Source organism: Pinus tabuliformis, chromosome 6 (genome assembly GCF_031772625.1).
Source record: "Pinus tabuliformis cultivar Carrire ecotype Pingquan chromosome 6, CPIR1, whole genome shotgun sequence".
NCBI classification, from domain to species: domain Eukaryota; kingdom Viridiplantae; phylum Streptophyta; class Pinopsida; order Pinales; family Pinaceae; genus Pinus; species Pinus tabuliformis.
In genome coordinates this window covers 880,957,964-880,983,493 of record NC_142292.1, presented here as the reverse complement: position 1 = coordinate 880,983,493, position 25,530 = coordinate 880,957,964, and the positions used below count along the sequence as shown (strand labels likewise).

The window sequence follows — 25,530 nt, the reverse complement described above, 5'->3', positions numbered from 1 at the left end:
AAATAATCACCCTTCATAGTAAATAATAGCTTTGATAATGATTGTGTGTATCTGTTATGAGTAAAAATAGTGGATCTTTGGCTGTGATGAGAAAACAGGGATGGATAGAGGAGATGGCTAGCCATGTCAAATCTATTGATGGAAACCATCTTCTAGAAGCTGGTTTGGAGGGGTTTTATGGAGAGTCCAAGAAAGAGATCAATCCAGGTTTCTCTGTAGGGACAGATTTCATCTCCAATAACCAAATCCCATGACTTGATTTTGCAACTATTCATTCCTATCCTGACATTTGGTAAATCTCTATCTATTTCCTCAGATATATATGCATTCAATTGGATGATGTAGAGTTTGCACTAATTTATTGAACTGTGATTTCAACTTTAAAGGCTTGCTGGATCAGATGAGGAGACCCAAATTTCATTTGTGAAGAGTTGGATAGAGAACCATCTAGAAGATGGAAGCAGAATATTGAAGAAACCAGATCTGTTTGTAGAGTTTGGGAAATCCTCTAAAGACCCAGGATTCGACATCGTTGCAACCAACCAATCTTGAGAGTAGAGATTTAAAATTGTTAGTTTGCTTCAACGACACCGCCAAATTTTCACTAAAAGATGCATATTAATATCCATCAACGAGCCAAACCTTTTCTAGTCTATCTTACTTACCATGCAAGAAAAAATTGCCCATGAAGAATAGCATTTCACAATTCACATCTTCCTCCCTAGAGAAGAGCAATCCCACACCAACATATTTTATCAGGACATACTAAACTCCAATTTTTTGGCACTCTGAGCGGTAATAATTATGAAGTCAACTGAATTTAATTTTGAAGTGGCAGGGCTCTCAGCCTAGAGCTCAAGCATAACTCCATGCTCATTAAACACTGATGTTCTCACCGTAGCTTGGGTAAGTCTGCATGGGCAGCTTACAACGTCAATTAAATAATTTGAATTTCCAAACGGAAGTAAACTAGGAACCCATTGAATTTCTCAAGGTGCTTCTCCATCTTTGCCATCCTCCGGTTGAACATTTGGACCTTCTCTTTCAAGTGTTTGTCCTCTTCTCGAGTCTCAACATTGTTGGCTCTTAAGTCTTCCAATCTCTCTCTTTCTGCTTTGCCATGTTCAGACCTGCAATGTTCTCTTCATAGTTTTAGCAATTGAGTCACAGTCAAGGATGTAGCTTCTTTGATACGCTATGATCCATAAATGGACTTGTAGCCCACTTACGAACACAGATTCATTGTGGAAGTTGTAAATCTATTTTCTATCTCAATGTTGGATAGAGGACTCTGTATTTAGAGAGGCTATTGGGTCTTTTCCCTCTACATTGTACAAGGATCTCTACTATTCTTTGTTCTTATGATAGTTCCAAGCCTTGTTCTCTCTGCAATGTCTGCTCCAAATTGGTTGGCTGGCTCCTCTTTCTGTGTATCCTGCACACAAGTAACCAGATAACAATGTTGTGAATAACAATTATTTAGTTAAGTCATTTTCTCCTTTTACCAATCAGCTCAAGAATGGAGCAACCCACTCTAAATTATTAATTGGGAAAACAAGGCAATAAGGTTAAAACATTTATTACTTTTGTGGCAGGGAAGGCATGATATGCTTAAGTAAGTTCCATTAGTTAAAGCTAATATGAGTCGTCTCGAATACAGATAATGCATGTTTTCATCTATCAACTCAAATTTAGTGGAACCAATGAAAGCATCACCAACATCTATAATGAGATTATTGAAATTGCATCCTTATTAGTTAAGAAATTGCCTGAAAATGAAAAGCAGAGCATATACACATGTTTTTGTATCAGTATATTTGCACAACAATTTTGATCCACAACCATCATGGACCACTCAAATAATATGTTAAGGACTGCCTTGCTTACTCATAATCCTAATGAGTTTTTTTTAACTACAAATTCAAAATCCAATGGAAATGGATAAGAGAGTGATAATAACACTGAACTTATTAAAAAAATATGGATTTTTTCAAGTATCCTGCAAGACTGGTATGCCACAAAGGAAATATGGATTTATCCTAACAAGTCCTCCACCCCAAGACTAAAATATCATGGTACCTTTACCAAATATTGTTGTATTCCTTTCTTTTCTTTACTCCATAATCAACCATCCATTCTCCCAAGAAGGCATTGGCAACTAATGAAAACACATAACAATCAAATGGAGTGCCCAATAGCCAATGGGCAATGCCTAGCAAGTGATTTTATCACCCAAGGAGAGAGAGGGGGGCTGTGTGTGGCCCGTATGACTGTCGTACGACCTCAAGGTAAGAGAGAAGATGACCAGCAAAACAAATGTGCTATCACTTCTTCCTTTACCTCACCTCTTATGTCCTCATTGTCATAATCTACTACTGTTATTGTTCCCCTTCTTTGAGAAGCTTCCATAGCATCTAACCTTCTTGTTATGGCTCTCAACATCTCTATATCTCTTCATTAATAGCTCCTCTATGTGGTCTTCCTCAACCTCTCCATATAGAGAATCCCCTTCTATGTGCCCTAATCTACTCTTCCATGTAGCTCTCTCTGCAGTTTAGAACAATATCTACCCAGTCCCAAAGCTGGCGTTGTTTCTGTACCTTGACAACTTTATCCAACAATCTGCTTGGTTGGAGTTGTCCTCACCACTGGATCAACCCACTATGATGTAATCACTTGATGCAGATGCCCCTAAGGCACTAAATAAATATAGCAATTGAATGCTTGTAATTACAGAGTGGACAACAAACTATACTACTAATAATATCCTAGCTTCTTTAATATAATGGAACTACACTTCATGAATTGATTTCTTATTTTCAACAGAAATAAATTGTAACTACTACACTCAAAAAGGTATCACTACCAAATTTTTGTCAACAATACTTGTATCAGTGTTAATGGATAGGCTCAATATCTCTTTCATTCAACACAATACAGTTTACATTACAAGCTCGGTAGCTCTATTTCTCATGCTAGTTAAAGAACAATAATGCTAATCTTACATTTACTAGGCTTATGGGTTGTTGCCTTTGCAATAAAACACCTCAACAAGGATCTAAGAATATATTTGACAAAATCAAACTCTGTTTCCTCTACATACAGGCTTAAGGCCTTGCTATACATCCACTACACTGTAATGACATTCATTGGAGTCCACATATCTACCACTTCTATTCCACTAGCTCTCTGAGCTATTACCAAGCTCTACCTGCTTTTTAACAAGGCTTTGCTACCAATCTTCAATTAAACCGCTAAGCTACCAAACGCTACTTCCAAGGGAAATGGTTCCTCCTTTAATAGGCCTTAAGCCTCCTTAAAGTCTCATAATCAAAGTTGACCATTTCAACTAGCTCCACTTCTCACCAATTACTAGTTGTTATGTGGAGTATTCTCAACGGTTTTTTTACCAAAATGAAATATTTTTGAGTGATGTAAGATTTTCAACCGCAGAGGAATTCTTTGCATCAACAGTGAAATAGGCATAGTTTTCATTAAAATACAAAACTTGGTTTGAATTGAAGCCACAAACCTGTCTTCCTTCTCTGACAAATCAGTAAAACGTGGAAGCAATGAAGACATAATCTCAACAGTTAGAGTTCAAAAACTGGTTATGTGGTGACGTAAATCTCAAACACAATAAGATCAAATAACTCACCTATGGAATCAGTACCAACATTTATTCAAACCTCACCAAGTACATTAATTTACACTTTAGCTTTCCAAATATTATGAGAAGAGTTGTTTGATTATTGAGAAGCCAGAAGGTGGCATAATTTGCCCAAGTTTCAAATTCGACTCTAGTTATACACCAACATTGAAAATACAAATGGACTCATCTGTAAACTTGATGCCATTTTCAAGATGGCTAGAAAATGAAGTTGGAAAACATTATTGAAATTCTAAAAATGGTAGTACCAAAGACTCAATGTTCTAAAACAACAGACTTCGACTAAAATTTCCATTAGCATGACCAACGATGAAATACAATATATTTCTTTGACCTACTCGATTACTTGATTCCAGAGCATAGTCCACCTCTAATGTCTAGCCATGTCGTCCACTTTGCTCAGTGCTCATTCAAGGAACAATTGAATGCATTGCTTCTTAAGACACACCCAATGCATTTTTGATATCATTGAGTATGCACATGGTTCCTTGAAAACCAATTCACTTTCCAAGTTTTGACATCTGAGATATTGAAACTTCAGGCCCTGGTTTGATCAGGGATGCAGAGCCAGGAAGAGGCCCCAATAGAAAGATGTTTGCAGGAAAAAGGAAGACCCATTGGGTGCTTGTAATATTCAGCATTTCGTCAATGATTGTAGGTCAAGCTACTACTATGCTTCTTAACAGGTATTACTTTGATGATGGTGGTAATAGTAGATGGATATCAACTCTGGTGCAATCGGCAGGATGTCCTATTCTTTTCATACCTCTGGTACTTTATCAAGGAAAACAAGCCTCTAAGATTACCCCGCTCACACCCAAATTGGTGCTAATTTATGTTGGTTTGGGCTTGCTTCTAGCTGGAGACAATCTTCTTTACTCATGGGGTATCTCTTATATGCCTGTTTCGACCTATTCTCTTCTCTGTTCAAGTCAACTGGCCTTCAATGTTGTATTTGCATTCATACTGAACAGGCAGAAAATTACTCCATATATCCTGAATTCTCTGGTTTTGCTGACTTTGGGTGCAATTCTGCTTGCGGTTCATTCAGATGGTGACAGGCCTAAGGGAGTGAATACTGCCAAGTACATAGTAGGATTCATTTGTACTGTTGCAGCTTCTGCCATCTATGGGCTGCTTCTTCCATTGATGCAGCTTGTATTCAATAGGGTTATAAAGAAGGAGACCTTTGCAGTGGTTCTGGAGATGCAAATTTTCACATCCATAGTTGCTACTGTGGTATGCATAGTTGGATTGTTTGTTAGTGGGGAGTTCAGAGATGAAAAAGGAGGCTGAGAGTTTCACAACAGGGAAAGTTGCCTACTATATGACATTGATATGGTCTGCAATAGGATGGCAGGTTTCTTCGGTTGGTGGAGTGGGTTTGATCTTTTTGGTTTCTTCCTTGTTCTCAAATGTGATTAGCACTCTGGCCCTCCCTATTGTGCCCATATTATCAGTGGCTTTCTTCCATGACAGAATGGAAGCTCTCAAAATTATTTCGATGTTGTTAAGTACATGGGGATTTGTTTCCTATATATATGGTGGGTACTTGGATTGAAAGCCTTCTACAAGTGTGCTGACCAGGATATCTGTTCTAGTTGAAAGCTCATCACATCCTTAATTATGTTCATAGATGTCTTTACTGCCCATGAAGAATAGCATTTCACAATTCACATCTTCCTCCCTAGAGAAGAGCAATCCCACACCAACATATTTTATCAGGACATACTAAACTCCAATTTTTTGGCACTCTGAGTGGTAATAATTATGAAGTCAACTGAATTTAATTTTGAAGTGGCAGGGCTCTCAGCCTAGAGCTCAAGCATAACTCCATGCTCATTAAACATCGATGTTCTCATCGTAGCTTGTGTAAGTCTGCATGGGCAACTTACAATGTCAATTAAATAATTTGAATTTCCAAACGGAAGTAAACTAGGAACCCATTGACCATTTTCAAAGACAATCCAAGGTGTAACTTGCACAAACTTCTCTTTCTCCATGTTATTAACAACTACTCTATTCTACAATCTCAATTTAGAAAAAGAAGCAACGCAAAAGTCTTCAATTTCTGCACGTCTTTAAAATTCACACCAAATAAAGTTTCTTACCCAGCCCACAAGCCCAATTCATAGATTTTACATAGAACTCTAAAGCATACAACATCTTTGGTAAAACGAGAAGGTTGAGTGATTTGTTATCTTGATTTAGACTTGAGTGTGTTTTTAATTTTGATTTTCAGTCAATGGCAGCTATTTTCAGTCATTTGGCAACTATAAAAAACCCCATTGAAAAACATCGCTGCCAACATGAGAAAATATCCCAGCCTTGCATTCAGACCAAAAACAACTGAATCCATGACCATATCACAGAGAAACAAGTGTGCTCTATATAACCAATAGTTGTCAATCTCAATTGCTACAGATTGGCACTGAAAGGGATTTGAAACCTCTTGGTACATTAAAGAACCAGGTTTAATTTGGATTTGTGATAAGAAGTGCCAATTTCAATTGCTATAGAGGGGCACCAAGAGAGATTGGAAGCCCCTCAGTGCAGATCACAGATCCAGGTTTATATGGAATTGTGCTAGTAAGCGCCATTCCCAATTGTATCAATTAGCACAAAGAGGTATTTGAAACCTTTCGCCCCCATTAAAGATCCAGGTTTAATATGAATCTGTAATAGTGGATATAACAGAGAAACAAGAGTATTCCAAATATCCAATAGGCTCCTCAAAAAAAGCCAAAGAATTACAAGCTTCCAATTCATCTTTTCTGCAATAAAACCATTCAAGAAAATAAACATATGAAGCAAGGGATCCCCTTGCTGCTTACACCAGAACAATTTATTTACACGATTATCTGCAACCGAAAGCATCAAAAGAAAACAACAATATACAATGATCATGAAGTTCACGAGCACCCACATGGACTTTCAGTGTTTTCTTCTTCGACTTCCCCTTGGCTTCGACTTCCCCATGGCTTCTGAAGAAGAAATACCCAACAATATACCCAACAACAAACCCCAGGATCACAACTATAAAACCCCCCATTGAAAGACATCGCTGCCAACATGAGAAAATATCCTAGCCCTGCATTCAGACCAAAAACGGCCGATTCCATGACCCTAAATCCAAGTGCTCTAGGGTTTCTTCCAATCAGAGGAGCAGTGAGGTCCGAGGCAGCTTTACCACTCGAAATCCCCTTGAAACGAGACCGCAGATTGACAATATACTCATGAAATATAGAAAAAAGAAATACAACAACAAGGGTAAGCGAGTAACCAAGCCATGATTGAGTCTTCCAATCGTCGAACAGCAGGGTCACCTCTCTCCCCCAGTAAAACGTCATGTGCATCATCTTGGAGGTCTCGAGTTCGAATCCGGATGAAACCCTTTTCCACAATTTCACTGGAAATGCCCCTAACAGATTTGATTCAGGGTTTCGTCCTCGATATTGAAATAGATACAAAGCAGACCATTTTGATGGGGTATATTCTTCTCCAACTCGTCCAAGACTGCCCTCCCTCCAACATGTATACAGAAATGCTCAAATGCAAGCTTGAAATCAGGAATGTACGGCTTGATCTTCATCTTCAGAAGTTTTCTTCCACACCAAAAACCGTTGCTGACCCAAATCAGACAAGAAGACAGAGATACGAAAATTTGAGAACCCGAATCAGAAAACAAGAAGCAGATACAAAAATTTGCAAACTTGAATGAGAAAAGGGGATTGGGCTCCAAAAATTTGAGAATCCAAACCAAAAATGGTCTGAATACCGCCACCCACTTTGATATACCCATAAAATTTGCCTTTGTCGCCTCAGACCTCATGGTGAGTGACTCTGTTGCAGTGTTTCTTGGGAGAGCGACTCTGTTGCCGAGTGTTAGATGTTGCTACTCATAATAGACGATATTATTGTGTGCACAACCTTCTCAAAGTCGGGGAGCCACAACCGTCTTAAGGCCAGAAAACGTCAATTGCCTACGGATGATCACCTGGTACCTTCGAAGCACAATTTTCTCAAATGATTAGAACGTTTTTCACCTATGATCTAATAGCTAACGATAATTTAATCGTCTAACAATCTATTTTCTCAACTGGTTAGAACGTTTTTCACCGATGATCTAATAGCCGACAATAATTTAATCGTCTAACAATCTAACTAACGGCCCACATCGAGACATGGTGGCATAGAGGGGAGGTCATTTTAGAGGGGAACGTCTTACGACGTAAATATATACTATTCATACCCTTATAAATATATATTTTATATTTAAAAATGTATGTCTTATATATAGAAAGAAAGAGTAAAATAATAATATGTCATTATTATTTATTAAGATTCTCTAAACATGTACTAGAATTATTATTATTATTTTTATTGAGTTAAGTGAGTCTTGAGATGATTGGCACGTCTAATCTATGGTTTGAGTAACGATTATTTATAGGCATTTAAGTAGTCAAAAACACCAGATCACACCCAATTTAAACCACACCAACCACACCAACCCTTAAAAATATTGGGATTTTTCCCTGAAGTTTCTAACCATTAACCTTTACACCACAATATACCTTAACATACCACCCATCATTATGTGCTTTAAGCCTCCTAAATTGCATTATTAATAATTTTCATTTAAAATAATTTACTTAATTAAAATTAAATCTAAAATATTGAAATAATAAATTGGTTTAAATATAAAAATAATAAATTAGTATAAGAATATGATCTAATAACATTTTTTCTTGATTAAGAGTTATATACTTTAAACCCAATAAAATAATTTAGAAATACAAGATCCATAAACATATAGCAAGAAAAAGAATAAAAAGCTACCTTATTACAAAAAAATTCCCAATGATATTTTTTAAAATAATAATAATAAATCATTGTGCCTTGGTAAATGGAAAGTAATTATTACTCTCCATTATTAATTGTAACCTCTAATTTATAACAGTTTTTTTTATTACATAATAATAAAAGTAATTAATTTAATATTTTTAATAAATTGTCTTTATAATTTTCCATATCTAAATAATAACACTATTTTTATCAAATATGTTCATTTATTTCTCATTTTTAATAAGTTTATGCTCATTCATGGTGTCAAGATGCTTTGAAAATGTACCCTCGATCAAATCTAGCCATGGAGTTATTTTTTAAAATCCTATCACAAGAAAACCTATTAACTATAAATTAATTATGAAATGAAATTAAAAGGTTAAGAAGGCTTAAGGTTATTATTTTAATTCTAAGTTTTTTTAAAGAATTTTTGGTGAAATTATGATCTTTATTATTTAAAATGTATTTTTATTATATAAATGACTTTAGCATTTTTTTAATTTGTTTTTGCATGGTAATTAAAAGCATTTTCCTCAGTTTAGCAAAATTATTATTTATGACTTACTGTCTTGTAAACCAGACGCCAGGTAATAAAGAAGAGAGTCAAGAACTTGCAAAATTAGAGGAGAGGTCATGAAAAATAAAATCCCAAACCACATGATGCCCCACTCAAGGGGAGACCAATAATAAGAGATAAAAATTGATCATTTAATTGATCAGAGGTTTTTTCTTCTTTTTTCTTGCAAATGTTAATCCATCTCGAGATGATGTCAACAGTAGATGACATGAAGACAATGGTTTCATTTCCTTGAGGCATTTCCATTTCTGAAGGATTTGCAACAATGGTCGCTTCATTATCATTGTTTGAGTGATTCGATTCATGAATATGTGTATGTCCCCTCATGCATGAAGCAAGGATCATGGTTGCATCTTGCTCTTCTACATCTGAGGGATCTGTTTGAGAGTGGGGATATGGTAGAGGAGGGATCATAAAGTTTGTGGGATGAATTGGTGTTGCAGGGGGCTAAGCTAAGACTAAAGGACTAGATTTGGATGCATGTTATGAAACCAGCTCAAGAAAAGATAGAAAAGATAGATCAACGCCTTACAATTCAGCCTCTTCGAGGGGGCAACCTCCTTTACATTACATAAATGAACAATTCTTTGATGATACAAATGACAAAACCTCCTTTCTATATATAGGAGTCTAAGGAGTCACAATATAATCCAGCCGACCTAACAATAATAATATAAAGCCACAAAAATAACAATAGAGGGATTCTATGGGGCACATAAATAACAATATGGGGGTAATAGGGGCACAACAATATAAATAGGGGTATAACTACAATAGTAATGGGGTAATCACTAGTATTATAGGGACCCAACATGCCCCTCTCCTTCAAAAAAGTGTTGTCCTCAACGCTTGAGTAGTTCTGGATACTTCTGCATAAAATTCTCATCCTCCCATGTGGAATCTTCAGCGGATAAGTTCTTCCACTTGATAAGATACTCTGAAATTGATCGATTTCGTAGCTGTCGAGTTCTTGTTTCTGTGACTGCTTCCGGTTCCAATATAATTTTTCCTTCCTCGTCAAGTTCTGGCAATATTGTTTGAATTGGGAGCTTGTCACCTATAACCTTCTTTAAACATGAAACATGGAAAACTGGGTGCAATCGAGAAGCTGCAGGAAGCTCCAATTTGTATGCCATAGTACCAATCTTTTGCAACACCTTGTACGGACCATAATACTTTGGTGATAATTTATTATCCTTCTTAGCTTGCTTTAGGGACATTTGCTTATATGGTTGTAGCCGTAGGAATACCCAATCACCTACATCAAAACTTCTTTCACTGCGATGTTGATCTGCCTGTTGTTTCATTCTATTTTGTGCCAACACGAGGTTATCCTTTAAGAGTTGGAGGACTTGTTGTTGATGTTCGATGTGATGTTCCACTGCCTGAACCTTAGAATTTTCTCTTAAATATGATGTGATGGATGGTGGTTGATACCCATAAAGTGCCATAAATGGGGTCATTTTTGTTGCTGTATGGAAGGAAGTGTTATACCACCATTCAGCCAGAGGCAACCATTTGACCCATTGTGTCTGTTTATCAGATACAAAGCAACGAAGATATCCTTCCAAACATTTGTTTACTATCTCAGTTTGCCCATCAGATTGAGGATGATAAGATGAGCTATGAGCTAACTGAGTACCAAGACAAGAAAATAATTCTGTCCAAAAATTTCCAGTGAAAATGGGATCTCTGTCACTTACAATAATCTTTGGGTTTCCATGTAGCTTTTGAACTGTTTCCATAAATGCAGTAGAAACTGTACTGGCTTTAAATGGATGTGATAATGCACAAAAGTGTGCATACTTGGTAAGTCTGTCAACTACCACCATGATGACACTCTTTCCCTCAGACTTGGGTAAACCTGTGATAAAATCCATTGAAACCTCCTCCCAACGTTGGCTTGGAATGGATAAAGGTTGTAATAGACCCGGTGTCTTAATTGTTTCAACTTTATTTTGTTGGCAAACCAAACATTCCGCCACAAACTTTTGAATATCTGATTTAAGGCCATCCCAAAAAAATTCCTTCTTAACCCTGTGGTAAGTTTTTAAAAATCCTGAGTGCCCTCCTAAGGGAGAAGTGTGCAATTCCATAAGAATCTTTTGTTTTAGCTGGGAATTCTTACAGAGGTATAAGCGATCTTTGTACCATAACGAATCATTTTGCCAGCTAAATGTATCAGAAGTACTGGAATCTTGTTGTAGCTTTCGAATAAGTGCCCACACTTCTTCGTCATTCTTCCATTCCTCCCTTGCTTCGTTTATCCAATCTGGTTGGATAATAGAAATGGCACACAACAATGCTTCCACATCCTCATCCTTTCTTGAGAGTGCATCTGCCACCACATTTTGCTTCCCTTTTTTGTAGATGATTTCAAAGTCATAACCCAACATCTTTGTGACCCACTTTTGTTGCTCTTCAGAGGATAATCTTTGTTCTAAAAAGTATTTAAGGCTATCATGATCCGTTTTTACCTTGAAGTGTCTTCCCATTAGGTAGGGTCGCCATTTCTTAAGTGCATGGAGTATTGCCAACATTTCCTTCTCATAAATAGCTTTGCTTAAAAACTTTCCCTTGATTGGACGACTTTCAAAAGCAATGGGTCTTTCATCTTGCATTAGAACAGCACCAATTCCATTTCCTGAAGCATCACATTCCACAATAAAGGTTTTTGTGAAGTCCGGTGTAGCTAAGACCGGTGCTTGGCACATTGCCTCTTTAAGATGTTCAAAGGCCTTTGTTGCTTCCGGAGTCCATGAAAATGAATCTTTCTTCAATAATGTTGTTAGAGGTGCTGCTATTCTCCCATAATTCTTAACAAACTTGCGATAATACCCTGTCAACCCAAGAAATCCTCGCAGATGCTTTATGGATGTGGGGATTTTCCATTCCTTAATGGCTTTAATTTTGCTAGGGTCTACCTTAACTCCTTCATGAGATACAATATGACCCAAATATTCCACCTCCTGGACTCCAAAGAAACATTTGGATCTTTTTGCATATAATTGTTTCTCCTCCAATAGTTGTAGCACCCTGTCAACATGTTCAACATGATCCTTCCAAGACTTGCTGTAGATTAGTATATCATCAAAAAATACTAACACAAATTTTCTAAGGAATGGTTTGAAAATTGAATTCATCAAACCTTGAAATGTTGAAGGTGCATTGGTAAGGCCAAAAGGCATGACCAAAAATTCATAATGACCCTCATGAGTTCTAAATGCCATTTTCGGAATGTCTTCAATCTTCATTCTGATTTGATGATATCCTGAACGAAGATCCAACTTGGTGAAGTAAATTGATCCATGCAATTCATCCAGTAATTCATCAATAACAGGAATGGGGAACTTATCTTTAATAGTGAGCTTGTTGAGCTCCCTATAATCCAGACACATGCGCCATGATCCATCCTTCTTGTGCACCAATACTACTGGAGCTGAGAAAGAACTTTGACTCGGTTGAATTATACCAGCCTCTAGCATTTCTGCAACCATACGTTCAATTTCACTTTTTTGGACATAGGGATATCTGTACGGCCTGATGTTTGGAGGAACACTTCCTGGAATCAGATGAATAGCATGATCATGATCACGCATAGGTGGGAGACCTTTGGGAGTCTCAAATACCTTGGAATGATTGTCCAGGACTTTTTGGAGATCTGGAGAAATAGATGATTCCAATGTGGAAACATCTAGCAACATAATTGTGCAATTACACCTCTTTGCTCCTTTTTTAGAAGCTTTGTCATACCATTAGAGCTGATTATCTTTCCTGGTTTCCCTGCAATACCCCTTAATTCAACTTCCTTTCCTTTCGTAGAAAATTTGATGAAAATTTCTTGAAAATTAAAAGCTATTGTACCCAAGGATTGTAGCCATTGGACTCCTAGTACAACATCAGCACCTCCCATTGGAATGGAAAGCATTGGGCTAGTCAATACATATTCTCCCATGGATAGCTTGATATTATGGCACTTTCCAGAGCAATTTATTGTTCCTCCATTTGCAATCATCACTTGACACTCTGGTGCTGGATATAGGAAGCAATTCAATTCTTTTGCTACCCTACAATGAATAAAATTGTGGGTGCTTCCTGAATCAATCAACACTATTACCTTTTTCTTCTTGATTTGTCCTTCTATCTTGATGGTTTGAGGAGTGGTAATTCCCGCCAATGCATTACAAGATATGGTCGGATTTATTTGTTCTTCATCTAGGCTTTGTTCCTGGAGTATATCTTCTTCTTTTGACCTTTCTTGCTCCTTTTCTTCTTCCTCTTCACAATCTATGTAGAATAATTTCTTCTCAGCACACTTATGACCTTTAGTGTATTTGCTATCACAACTGTAACAAAGCCCTTTTGCTCTTTTTTCTTCCAATTGTTGTGGTGTCAACCTTATAGGTTGTGGAAGACTAGGGGCAACAACACTTCCATCTTTATAGTTGTGAGTGGTATGCTTCCTGGTTGCCATAATTTTGCTTTCCATTTTTCTTGCTAACCTGAATGCCTTCTCTAATGAATCAGGTTCCCAAAGGCAAACATCATGTTGGATATTATCCTTTAAAGACCCTATGAACACATCAATCCTATGCTCCTCTGGAATATATTTTACCCTTATGTTCAATTTTTGGAACTCCTCAATGTGCTCCATTACTGAACCCTTTTGTTTGAGACTTATCAATTGGCTAAAAAAAGTGTTGCTTTTTGTATCTTCATAATGTGCTATCAATTCTTCCATAAAAATTGCCCAAGTGATAAATTTTTTACAAGAGCAAAGCCATTGATACCATACAAACTGATTTGGTTCCAAATATACAGTTGCCATACGTACCTTTTGTGCGTTTTGCACATTATTGAGATCGAAGAATTGCTCCATCTGTAATATCCATGTGGCGGGATCCTTGCCATCAAACTTCCTCATATCGATTTTTGGAATATGGTGATTCTTCAATCCAACACTAGCGTCTATGGAATCATGATTAACATTTCTTTTGTTCTCATCATGAGTTTCCTTTACTACCTTTTCACCATTAGTGACCCTTTCTTGTAGCAACTTCTTCAATTCTTCCATGTCTGTCTTCAAATCTATCTTCAAATCTGCCATGTCTCTCTTCAAATCTGTCTTTGAATCATCCATCTTAGCTTCCAAGCCCTTTATCTTAGATTCCATGCCATTTATCTTAGATTCCACGCCACTTATCTTAGCTTCTGTTAGCTTTTGTGAGCATGACATTTGTTGCACTTGTTCTTGTAATTTTGATATATCATGTAGCATTTCTTCCTCTTCTTCATGAGTCATGCTAGAGCTTTCAGGTTCCTTACTAGGTGTTTACATTTTCTTTCCTCGGGGCATCAGTTAGAGATAATAATGCTTTACTATGCCCTTTGAATTCCGTTAAACCAAGGTTACACAAAAATTTAAAAAAAAAAACTACACACCTTTTTTGAATTTATAGAAGCTTGATATTGAATTTGATATATCTTTGTAATTTCAGATCATCCAGTTCTGAAATTGCTACCTGTAGTATCCTTCTACGTCCTCTTTCCAATGCCACAAGTCTGAGCCAAATTGGATTCTCCAAGAAAGAGTTATGTGAAATCTCCCACACTGACTTGCTTTTAGACTGGTTCAATAGAGCGAACTTGTACGACGTGCCACGAGTCACTGTTTCAACCTTTGAATCTGAAACACACACACAAGAAACTACAGTCCGTCCTCTTTCTGTACCTTCTTACTAAATTTCAATCTGATCCCCAGAGAGAAAGTTATGACGATTTTCCCCAGGTCACCTGTTTTGAATGTAATTCAGGAGTCTGCAAAAAGACCAACTTCCTTAGATCATATCTCCGCAAATATCGCGCGAAAAGCTCTGAAATTTGGACCCAAGATTCAGCGCGATTTCTTATCAAATGGGTTTCTTTTGTGACTTCTGAAATGTCACAAAAAAAAAAGTTATAGCGAAAATGCCACGATGACCTGTTTGGAGCAGCGAAACCCTAGAATCCAAAGCTCTGATACAAAATGTTATGAAACCAGCGCAAGAAAAGATAGAAAAGATAGATCAACGCCTTAGAATTCAGCCTCTTCGAGGGGGCAACCTCCTTTACATTACATAAATGAACAATTCTTTGATGATACAAATGGAAAAACCTCCTTTCTATATATAGGAGTCTAAGGAGTCACAATATAACCCAGCCGACCTAACAATAATAATATAAAGCCACAAAAATAACAATAGAGGGATTCTATGGGGCACAGAAATAACAATATGGGGGTAATAGGGGCACAACAATATAAATAAGGGGTATAAATACAATAGTAATGGGGTAATCACTAGCATTATAGGGACCCAACAATGCAATTTTTTTCTGTTGTTGCATGTTATCTTGCATGTGAGCTAAGGAATTCTTATATCCTTTTGGGTGTTATCATCCTTGATTCTTTTCTTGGCATCAAGGATGTCAGGCCAAGGAAAATAACTCCCAAAGTCAAATAATTTCAATGATGTAAGCAAAAATAGATAACTTGTGGACGTGTGCACTTTTGGATTCATGTTCTGAGGTTGCTTCCTATTCTAACTCTTCATTTTCCTTTATTTACATATTTACAAATTTCTCCCATAATATGTGAGGATTAGGTGTCTAACATTCCCCCCCTCGATTTGAAGCGGTGTTTGTGAGTCCAAGAATCACTTTGAATATTTCAAACTTTTCTCTTCCAAGTGCTTTGGTGAAGATGCCTGCAATTTTCTCATTTTTGCGGAATAATGTCATAGATAAATAGTCTTGGCCTCTACATGATATCAAATCAAATGGTATTTTTGTGTTGATATGTTTGCTTCAATCCTGGAATTTTATATTCTTGGCCAGCTTAATTTCAGAAGTATTATCAATAAGAGGGGGAGTAGAGTTTACTTGTTTCTCTTACAAGTCTTCAAAAATTTTCCTAAGCCACAAAATGCCCTTGATTACTTCTATAGTTGCCACATATTTTTCCTCTATTGTGGAATCTACTAGAACTGACTATTTGTGTGACCTACAGGAGATAGTTCCTAATCCTGTTAGACTCTCTCATAAAACAATAATAAATCCAAACATAAATTGATTAATTAAATATTCCAAGTTAGGAATTTGTGCCTAACTCTTGGGTTGTTCCTCTAAGATAGGAGTTAGTTTAGGTAACTCCTATATTGGTGTGTCTGGTGAGAAATTATCTCAACCAAAGGAGAAATTATCTCAACCAAAGATGTCCAAGATAGCACGCACTATCTTGAGACCAATATCTCTCATCTATTTATTTGTAACACTATTTCAATTATTTTGAGGTAATAATGAGAGAGAGAATACATGAGGCTTCAGCCTTTTTCCGTCAATATTGTGTCTCTGATTTTTATATGTGTTTTTTGTGGCATAATCCAAAATTTGAGGCTAAGGTAGAGGAAATTAGGCCCTCTTGGAGACTTGGAGCAAGATTTATTATAAACATATTTGTGGACAAATTTGAAGCATCTTGTCTTGGAAACTTTGAAGGGTTGGCTTGGCACTTGGTGGATTGTCATCTTGATACTATGTCGTTCAGACTTCTTGTGAATTTGATGTCTCTCTTTTTGAATTGACTCTATAAGGAAAGGATTGTTTGGTTTTCCCTCCTTGTGGGTCCCCCATGGGTAAAATGTTGTGCTCTTGAGTAGTTGTCTCTTTATGATCCTTATGGAATTTTTGTTTTACTATTGAGCTCGTCTATGTAATTTCTTTATGATGGAAAATATCACAAGAAGATGATTAAACTAATAAATATCATAACAAGTAATTATTTGTACAAAGGATGCCCTAGATTTTCAACATGGTATCAAAGCTTATGATTGAAAGAGCATCATTTAAGATGAAGCCTCATTAGGCCTTGAAATGAATCCTTTCAAGTCATATTTAAATATGTATGGTAGACTGAAGTTCCTCAGAAGATCAGTGAAGATGTTACAAGATAAAAACCCTAATTTATAGGCCTCAGTTCTAGTCTTTGTGCCAAGATTTCAGACATATTGCATAGCCTAAAATTCTTAGAATATCATAGAACAAAAAATATTAGGGTGATGATCAAAGCCTGCCCAAGCTTCTTGAAAATAAAAGTCTATCTGAATTCGATGTGGATTGGAGTCTGTGATTAAGTCCAAATCAAACTAAATTTATACTTGACTGAACTATGAAGAGGCACATTGTGGACACTTCCATGACATTTGGAGTTTGCATCTTGTGTAGAAATTTTGAATAATAAACACATATTCAATAGAGATTATCCTGATCATTTACTATTGTGGAATACATACATAATACATAAGCTCCTCCACGGTGATCATCAATTTAGCAGCATCAATAACAATAAAACATCAAGAGCATTCACACATTAACACAATATGTAACCCGGGGAAAGCTTACAGCTGAAAACCCCACACTATCTGTATATTAATGATTGAGAACATGTAACATTACAATAGTCAATACTTCTCACAAGTATCCAACACTATCTCCACCTATTACACACAATACAGCTCAGATCTGATCTCCAAATCTATTCCACTGCTTGCCTGCCTCCACTGCTCAATACCTGCTCAAGAATGAATGAGAATGGATTAACCAAACTCGTATTTACCTCCAAAGAATCACTCACACTGGGAAAGACGTGAGCAGAGGCTATAATACTGGGCAATCACTGGGCAATACTCATTGGCATACTCAATCCCTTGATTGTGCAAATCCTCATGCACAACTATAGTCACAACTGATAGCAATATGATCCTCTAACACCTGTCCCTGCTGAACTGAACATGCATTGACATGAAACTGAGTTAACTGATGTATTCTATAGTTGCATTATGAGTTAATAATTAATTTAACAACTCATCATTAGTCTATTTGTAGTTAGACTAATTACAACTAGTTTAACCAAGTCAAGCTGAACACAACTCCATCAACTCCACCAAACTCAACTGATTGAGTTCTAACTGAAGTCATGCATGCAACAACTCAACTGACCCACAAAGAAAGCGTACTTCCTTCTAACAGTTGCATGTGCCACATCTGTAGCTCAAACTGAAGTGCTCAAAGAGAATAAGATCAAGTTTATAGTCCAAATATTATTATGAGACAATAATATTTGACTTTTCTATTTTTGATAGCCAGTCTAAAAATAGACTTTGATCACTCCTGTTGTGATCACTCCTGCTGTGATCATTCCTGTTGTGATCATCCCTTCTGTGATCATCCCTGCTGTGGTCACTCCTGTTGTGATCATCCCTGCTGTGATCCAAAAACAGAACTTGCGCCATAATTTTCCTGCGGGCCCACTTAGTGAAGGTGACTCTTTTCACTAAGCTCCATCATCTTGTTGCAATCTCAACATCTTGTGGTTATCTTAAAGTGACATCTTGTTGCATTAAATATAGCGAAATTTATTGATGACTTCAAAAGATCTGAACCACCTAAGTTTGAAAATCCTCCTTGTTTAATGAACTGAAATATTATTCACCAGGAGTCAAGATGAACCTTAGAGGAAATATAAAATATGTCATTTATTCACTAAAGTTCGATTGGTGAATACTTTAAACTCTTTACATACTAATAATAATGTCTCCTAGAACCTTTGGAGTTTGAGATGCATTATATGAAGATATTGAGGACAGTTATGACAGGTATGATGTATTTATGTATGATATTAGTTATGTATAAACTGATGAAAATTCTTGCATAACATGTGTTGCTCTATTGTAAGAGGAAAATCCATGACAATATCTCAAATTAGATTATTGATCAAAACAATAATGTACAATACTAAATGTTTGAATATGTTGAATATTAACAACATTTGTTTCCATGGACTTTTTCATTGCACATCAAGGGAAGAGGATTCACTATTACTAAGTAAAGATTGTTTACAATAGAAAAGAGGCCGAGCTCCTCTTTAATATTAAAGTATGAAATCATCTCAAGAAATATGTGTGCTTAAGTTTCAAATTCAATAATTGAATTAATTATGCTAAAGAACTATCAAGTTTGATTGACAATAAGTATTTGGATGATATGCTTAGATCTAAATGATGAAATATATTAAAATGAAGCTATTTCATCATGTGTAAAGGGCATGTTGATTCTAGAGTTCTAAAATTGAAATCTAGGGTTTGTAAACCATGTCAAGAAACAAGTCTTGAATAAAGGAAACCCTAGGGTTTATGGAAAAAAACATAGGATTGGACGTTTCCACTGAAAGAAGAAATGCTAACCCTAGAAAGAAAGCAATGCCATCATGATAATTATGTGAATGAATCTAGCAAGGTTTCAGATAGATGCAAGGCATCTAAAAATCAATAGGGATTTGACTTTCTTCTCAAAAGACAAATATTGTATATCTCTCCTTTTGACTTATTACTATTATTGTTTTTAGTACTAGTTAATCTCTTGTCTTTATATCCCGTGCTTGGTCATAATTTTTCTTCCATGGTCTCATGTAAGGATTGTAGGTACATACTAGAAGCTACCAAGGCTTTGACGACGGTTAGATGAAGTAGAAGAACAAAGAAAATCAAGAGGAAGTTCTAGAATTTCTACTTGAATGATATTGTATTAGATGAGACCCAAGTTCAGAGGGAGTGTAGAGTTTGAAGTATGCCTTGATTATGCCTAAGAAAATTGAAGATATAGAATGCAACATATGGTAGCATGGAAGAAATAATTGAGAAGGTTCTCCCAAAAAGAGGGAGAATATCATGACAAGAAATTTACCTGAGTTGTAAGAACTACCTCATATTTTTGAAGAACATGAAAAGAAGTCTCAAAATTGAAGAAGACTTTGTAATTTAGGCTCGGTGGAATGGATCAAGGATGATCCTATATGATTTGTCTCAGATGAAATGAAAGGGTCTCATGTGTTAGAGGGAGTGGCTGCAAAGAAGGTATTCCTTCTAGAGGGAGCAGTTAGAAATCCCTATTTTTACCTTAGAGGGAGTTGACCTCTGTGTATGATATGATGGATTGTCATTAATAACTTATATACATTAGTGGAAGAGGGGGAAGCCTAAAGGATATATCTCAATCTGAAAGGGAGAACCCATTTTGGGTGTCAAAAAAGCATTTGTGGTCCAGTTAAGGAAGAAGAACAATTTATGGTTGAGCCAAGATGTGCTACTCAACATGTGTTTGAGTACCAACATGGTATATGTGGTCATGAATGAGTTGAGAAGAAAAAATACAGATTTAGTTTGGGAAAAGAGTGTTGAAGATAGAAATAAATTGTTGCTTCAATTTGGTCTCCATTATAAATTTTGGGATGATCATGAAGCAACCATATGTTGCACATAGTATGGTAGAAGCCAAGTATATATCAACTAGATTGGAAAGTTGAGGTTACTTGCAGGATTATCTTTATCAAGTGCTAGTGGTGAGCATGATGACAGGCCAAAGCACGTATCACTTCATTTGAGCATGGTACTTAAGGGAGTTGTGAAGCTCCAGTGCATCTCCACTATTGAGCAGATAAATGATATTATTATGATGCATCTTTCTAGAGGGAAGTTTGTGTACTTCTAGGAAAAGATTGGGCTTGTGGAGAATACCTCTCTTATTGAGAGGGAGAGCCAATGAGACACCAATATGAATGGACATTTTGACTATGTCTTTACAACCTTGGTTGGAGAATGGTCCAAATTAGCCCTTGTTAATTCATAATATGATCCAAGTGGATATTGGTGGCCACCTTCCTATTCCACTTGGACCCTCAATGCTAGTTTCTATCAATTTCCTATTTTTCAGCATAGTTTCTCATTTTGGCAATTTTTTTTTTTGGCAGGTTTTGGGTCCTAAACCTCTAGAGTCGTTTTGAGGCCCTAAACTATGTTTTTTTGGGGAAATGGGAAACCATGGATCTAAGGTTTATGTTTATTTTATCGATTTTTTTTTTCCTCGAATAGAACTTTCTAACGAGGTATCATGTTCGCTAAATAGATATCGTATAACAAACTTCTGACCTCGAGAAGTTAACGTTCGAACTAACCTCATCAGAGCCCATACCTTTTGGTGTTTCATCTCCTACGATTAGTTTTTTGGATATTTAGGGTTTATTATTGTTTCTTCATGATAAAAATTCCTCCAATCCTCATTGTAACATGATTCAGAAGGCATGTAGCTGTCACATCTCTTCTCTGGGATAAGCTACCATTGCCTGAGATAGTTTACTTTCATTTTGCATGTAAACAATTTTCAATATTTGCTATTTATTAATTGAATTTTAGTTTCATTGTATCTCTATGTTTTTTCTTTTTAAATATGTATTTCATTTTGTTCCTTCATAAATTCAGATCAGTAGTATCAGAGTGGTCTTCTCTTTCTCTATACATTTTTGCATGTCCCCAACAAGATTGGGGTATAAGGAGTTGTGACTAAAACTACTTGAACCCTTGCAATACCATCCTTGCTGACCCAAACGACATATCATGGAGGAAGAAAAGAAAGAACAGTGAGAAAGAGATCCTATCAAATTAATTCTCGAAGAATCCCTTTAGTGATAGAGGAACGAGATGATGTATAACTTTTCCCAGATCCTTTGGTAGATACTAATGGGTGATGCATCTTCATACAACAATCACTTCGGAGGAGCTGCCCCTTTTAAGGTACAATTTAATTTTGACATTCCCATATTTGAAGGCCAGATAGACACAAATGCTCTAAATAAATGGTTAAATATGCTAGAAGGATATTTTTTGGTCCATAATTTTTCTGATAGAGAAAATGTTACTTTTCCACTCCTTAAACCCCCCACCCATGTCAAGGAATGGTGGGAAACTGTGAGTAAATGGTTGAGGAGGAATCCTCACTATTTTTAGTCGCACCCTCTTGGGACTCTTTTTGAGATGTTATTTAGGAATAGTATTACCCGGTTGGGAGTTGTGAATACAAGTACATAAAATGGACCACACAACGGTAGGAAAAGTACCAAGATGTGCCAAAGTTCACAAATATCTTTCATACTATACACATGATGTTAGGAATCAAGGACTTTGAGTGACATTTATTGCTCAAGTACCGCAGTTGTCTACACAAATACATCTAGATAGAAATGGATTTCCTGGACATCTCCTCACTTGGTGTAGGATATCGATATGATGTCAAGATCAAGAAAAAATTTAAACATAAGAGGCAAGAATATGGATCTGTGAATCCGAAGTAGGGAAATGGCACACCCAAACCACAAAAAAAAGGACAAAGCCAAGGTGGAATGAACCAGGACAACCTGTTGAAGCTCCAAGAAAAGAATAGCAATGGGAAGATGAATAAAGACATAGGAAGGTGGTGTGAGATCCACAAGAGCCCCACTCACAATGAAAGTGAATGCCACACAAAGAAATCACTAGTGGCTAAGTTGAAAACTTTAGAGTTAGATACATGTTTCGACTTTGAGCTAAAACCTGAGAAGAGGAAATAAATCATTGATGTAGAACCAAAAGACACCTTTTCCACCACCAAGGTCAAGAAAAATGAGCCTGAAGATCCAGAGGAGGGTAAGCATCTCTTCCACTCACATATGTGGTGTTGGGTGTGGAGCTTGATTATCTTCCTAATTGTTCAGAGGTTTTTGTTTCAGTCATGTTGGATCCCTTTCCCTAATGAGGTGGAAACACCACTGGTTTAATCGCCGACAAGGGGATACAGGGGGGAGACGATGAATTTTATGAGCCCCCACCCTAGTGGGGGTTCGAGGGAAGCACCCCGAAGTTAAAAATAGATGAAATTTTTTCTTGTAAAATATTGTAATTTTATAGTTAATCTGGGTCATTCATTAGGTGGATGTCTGACGGTAGAAGTTATGTTAATTTAGGGTTTTTTTCCCTGGAAGGCAACCCTCAGTTTATATGAGGGAATTGTATTACGATTGTGTATGATTGTTCTGAGTGAGAGAGAGAGAGAGGAGTTTGTGTGAGAGCAAAGAAGAAATTACAATGGAACTGTTGTAAGTTGTATGTCTTCATTTTGCTGGATAATATACAAGGAGCATTGGTTGTTTCTCCGTGGATGTAGCCCAAATTGGGTGAACCACATATATTTATGTCTCTCTTGTTCTATGTGTTTCTGAAATATTTTTTGTATTTCATTGCTCTGTTAATTAATTTCCAACATGTGGGTGAAGGGTGATCCGCTACAGTTCATTGTTGATAGTGGGAGTCAAAAGAACCTCATCTCAATAGAAGTCATTAAGTGGTTGTGCCTAATAACAACACCAAACCCACATCCATATACCATCAGGTGGCTCCACCAAGGGTGAGATCTTCGCATCAGCCAGCAGTGTCGCTTACGCTACAACATCAACCCTTTCACAGAGGAAGTAGTATGTGATGTTTCTCCCCTTGAATTTTGTGATGTTTTATTAGGCCATCCATATTTTTGGAAGCGTCATGTTGTGTATGAGTCCAAACCTTGTATTATTATTTTACTTTGGGTTGAAATCTATACAAGATATTGAAGATATCCCCACCTATAACCATTTATTTGATCTCTGCTAAGAAATGTAGTAAGATCATCTCCCAAACTGTGAAATTTGTTTTCTTCCTGATTCGATCTCAAAGTAAGGGGAAGATCATGGCCACATCCATGGCCTCCAGAAAGGGCTCCTCCACGAAGTATAAGCAAGTGGCTAAGGTTGTGGAAGAGTGGATTGATCTGACCCCCAATGCACTTCTACTTAACGGGGCAATCTACCGCTACTCTCTACTAGAAAAGGAAGAAATCAAGTAGCAGATCCAGGAGTTGCTACAAAAAGGGCACGTTTGACCAATTTCCTCAAATTATGGGAGCCCAATTATACTCGTGTAGAAGAAAGATGGGACCTCGAGACTTTGCATTGATTATCAATCGTTGAAAAAAATCAATGTCAAGAAAAAATACCCAATCCCATGGATTGATGACCTTCTTGAACGGTCAAGGGGGATAAGTACTTTAATAAGATTGATTTGAAGTTTGACTATCACCAAGTTCCAATAGATCCCAGAAATGGAATATCACCTTCAAGTCCAAGGAGGGTCTCTTTGAGTTGTCGGTCATGCCCTTCAGGTTGAAAAATGCCCTTACAACTTTTATAACGTTGATGGATGACATCTTGTATCCTTTCACCAAGTTGTTCGTGGTTGTATATTTGGATGATATCCTCATATTTAGGAAGAGTTGGGCATAGCACTTGCAACATATTTGGAAGGTCCTTCAAACCCTATGACAACACAAGCTATGTGCCAACCTAAAGAGGTGCTACTTTGGGATGGACGAGGTCCAATATCCAGGCTACATAATTGATGAGCAAGGCTTGCATTTGGATCCAACAAAGATCCAAGTCATTCGGGATTGGCTAGCCCTGACGAGTCTAACAAAGCTTCATAGCTTCTTGGGCCTTGCTAGTTTCTATTGGAGATTCATATTAGGGTTCTCTCACATCACTTAGCCCTTGAGTCAAGTTAAACATAATTTTCAAACAAATGAGAACTATTTCCTCAAAACGAGAACTCTGGCAAAAAAAACCCCCAAAAAACATGAAAAAACAACTCGAAAATGAAAAGTGTTGATGTTGCATTAACATCTTTTTTGGGTCAATTTTCAACTTTGTTTAAAAATGGCAATAAAAAACAAAATGTTTGTGCAAAAAACACATTGAAAACGAAATGTGTTGATACTAGAATAACACCTTTTTTTCGAGGTAAATTTTAACATTTTTTAGCAATGACATTAAAGATAAAATATCATGACTCTGAAAAACCTTAAAATTCCAACAATTTTCAAGCATGATATTAAAGATTAAATATCACGTCTCTTAAAGCTTTAAAATTCCAACAATTTTCAATCATTGTGTTAAAGATAAAATATTTATACTTGTTTTCAACTATAACATTGAAGATAAAATACTATGACTCAGAAAAACCTTAAAACTTTTATAATTTTTCAACCATAAAAGTAGAACCAAAGATCATGGCTATAGAAAACCTTAAGTTTTCAATATATTTTAACCATGGAATTATGAAAAACTGTATGACTAGAAAACCTTTAAAAATGAACACCTGAATGAAAAAGTTATTATACCAAGAGTAATTTCTTTTATAAATGCTAAAAGTATAGCTATTTTAAAATCTTAGCCTAAAACAAGTCGACACTTTACAACACAAATTTAAAAATCAACCATCAAATTGACACACAGTGTAGGTGAACTCAACTCATTGCAATGAAAACTTAAAAATCAACCATAAAATTAAGACATTGTGGAGGTGGACTCGCTCCATTATAATGAAAAATTTAAAATCAACTATCAAAATGATACGTAATGAGGTTGCGTTGCTAGTTAAGTATCGACAAAGACCTCGCAGAAAAAATAAAATAAAACAAAAAAATAAATAAATAAAAATAAAAATGCAAA

At 36.4% G+C, this 25,530-nt stretch overlaps 2 pseudogenes; one reads left to right on the top strand and one right to left on the bottom strand.

Moving 5' to 3' along the window:
- Positions 1–56: 56 nt before the first annotated feature.
- Positions 57–5,887, top strand: LOC149261693 (putative purine permease 11 pseudogene; annotated as a pseudogene).
- Positions 5,888–6,500: 613 nt separating this feature from the next.
- Positions 6,501–7,723, bottom strand: LOC149261692 (copper transporter 5 pseudogene; annotated as a pseudogene).
- Between the last annotated feature and the right edge of the window lie 17,807 nt (positions 7,724–25,530).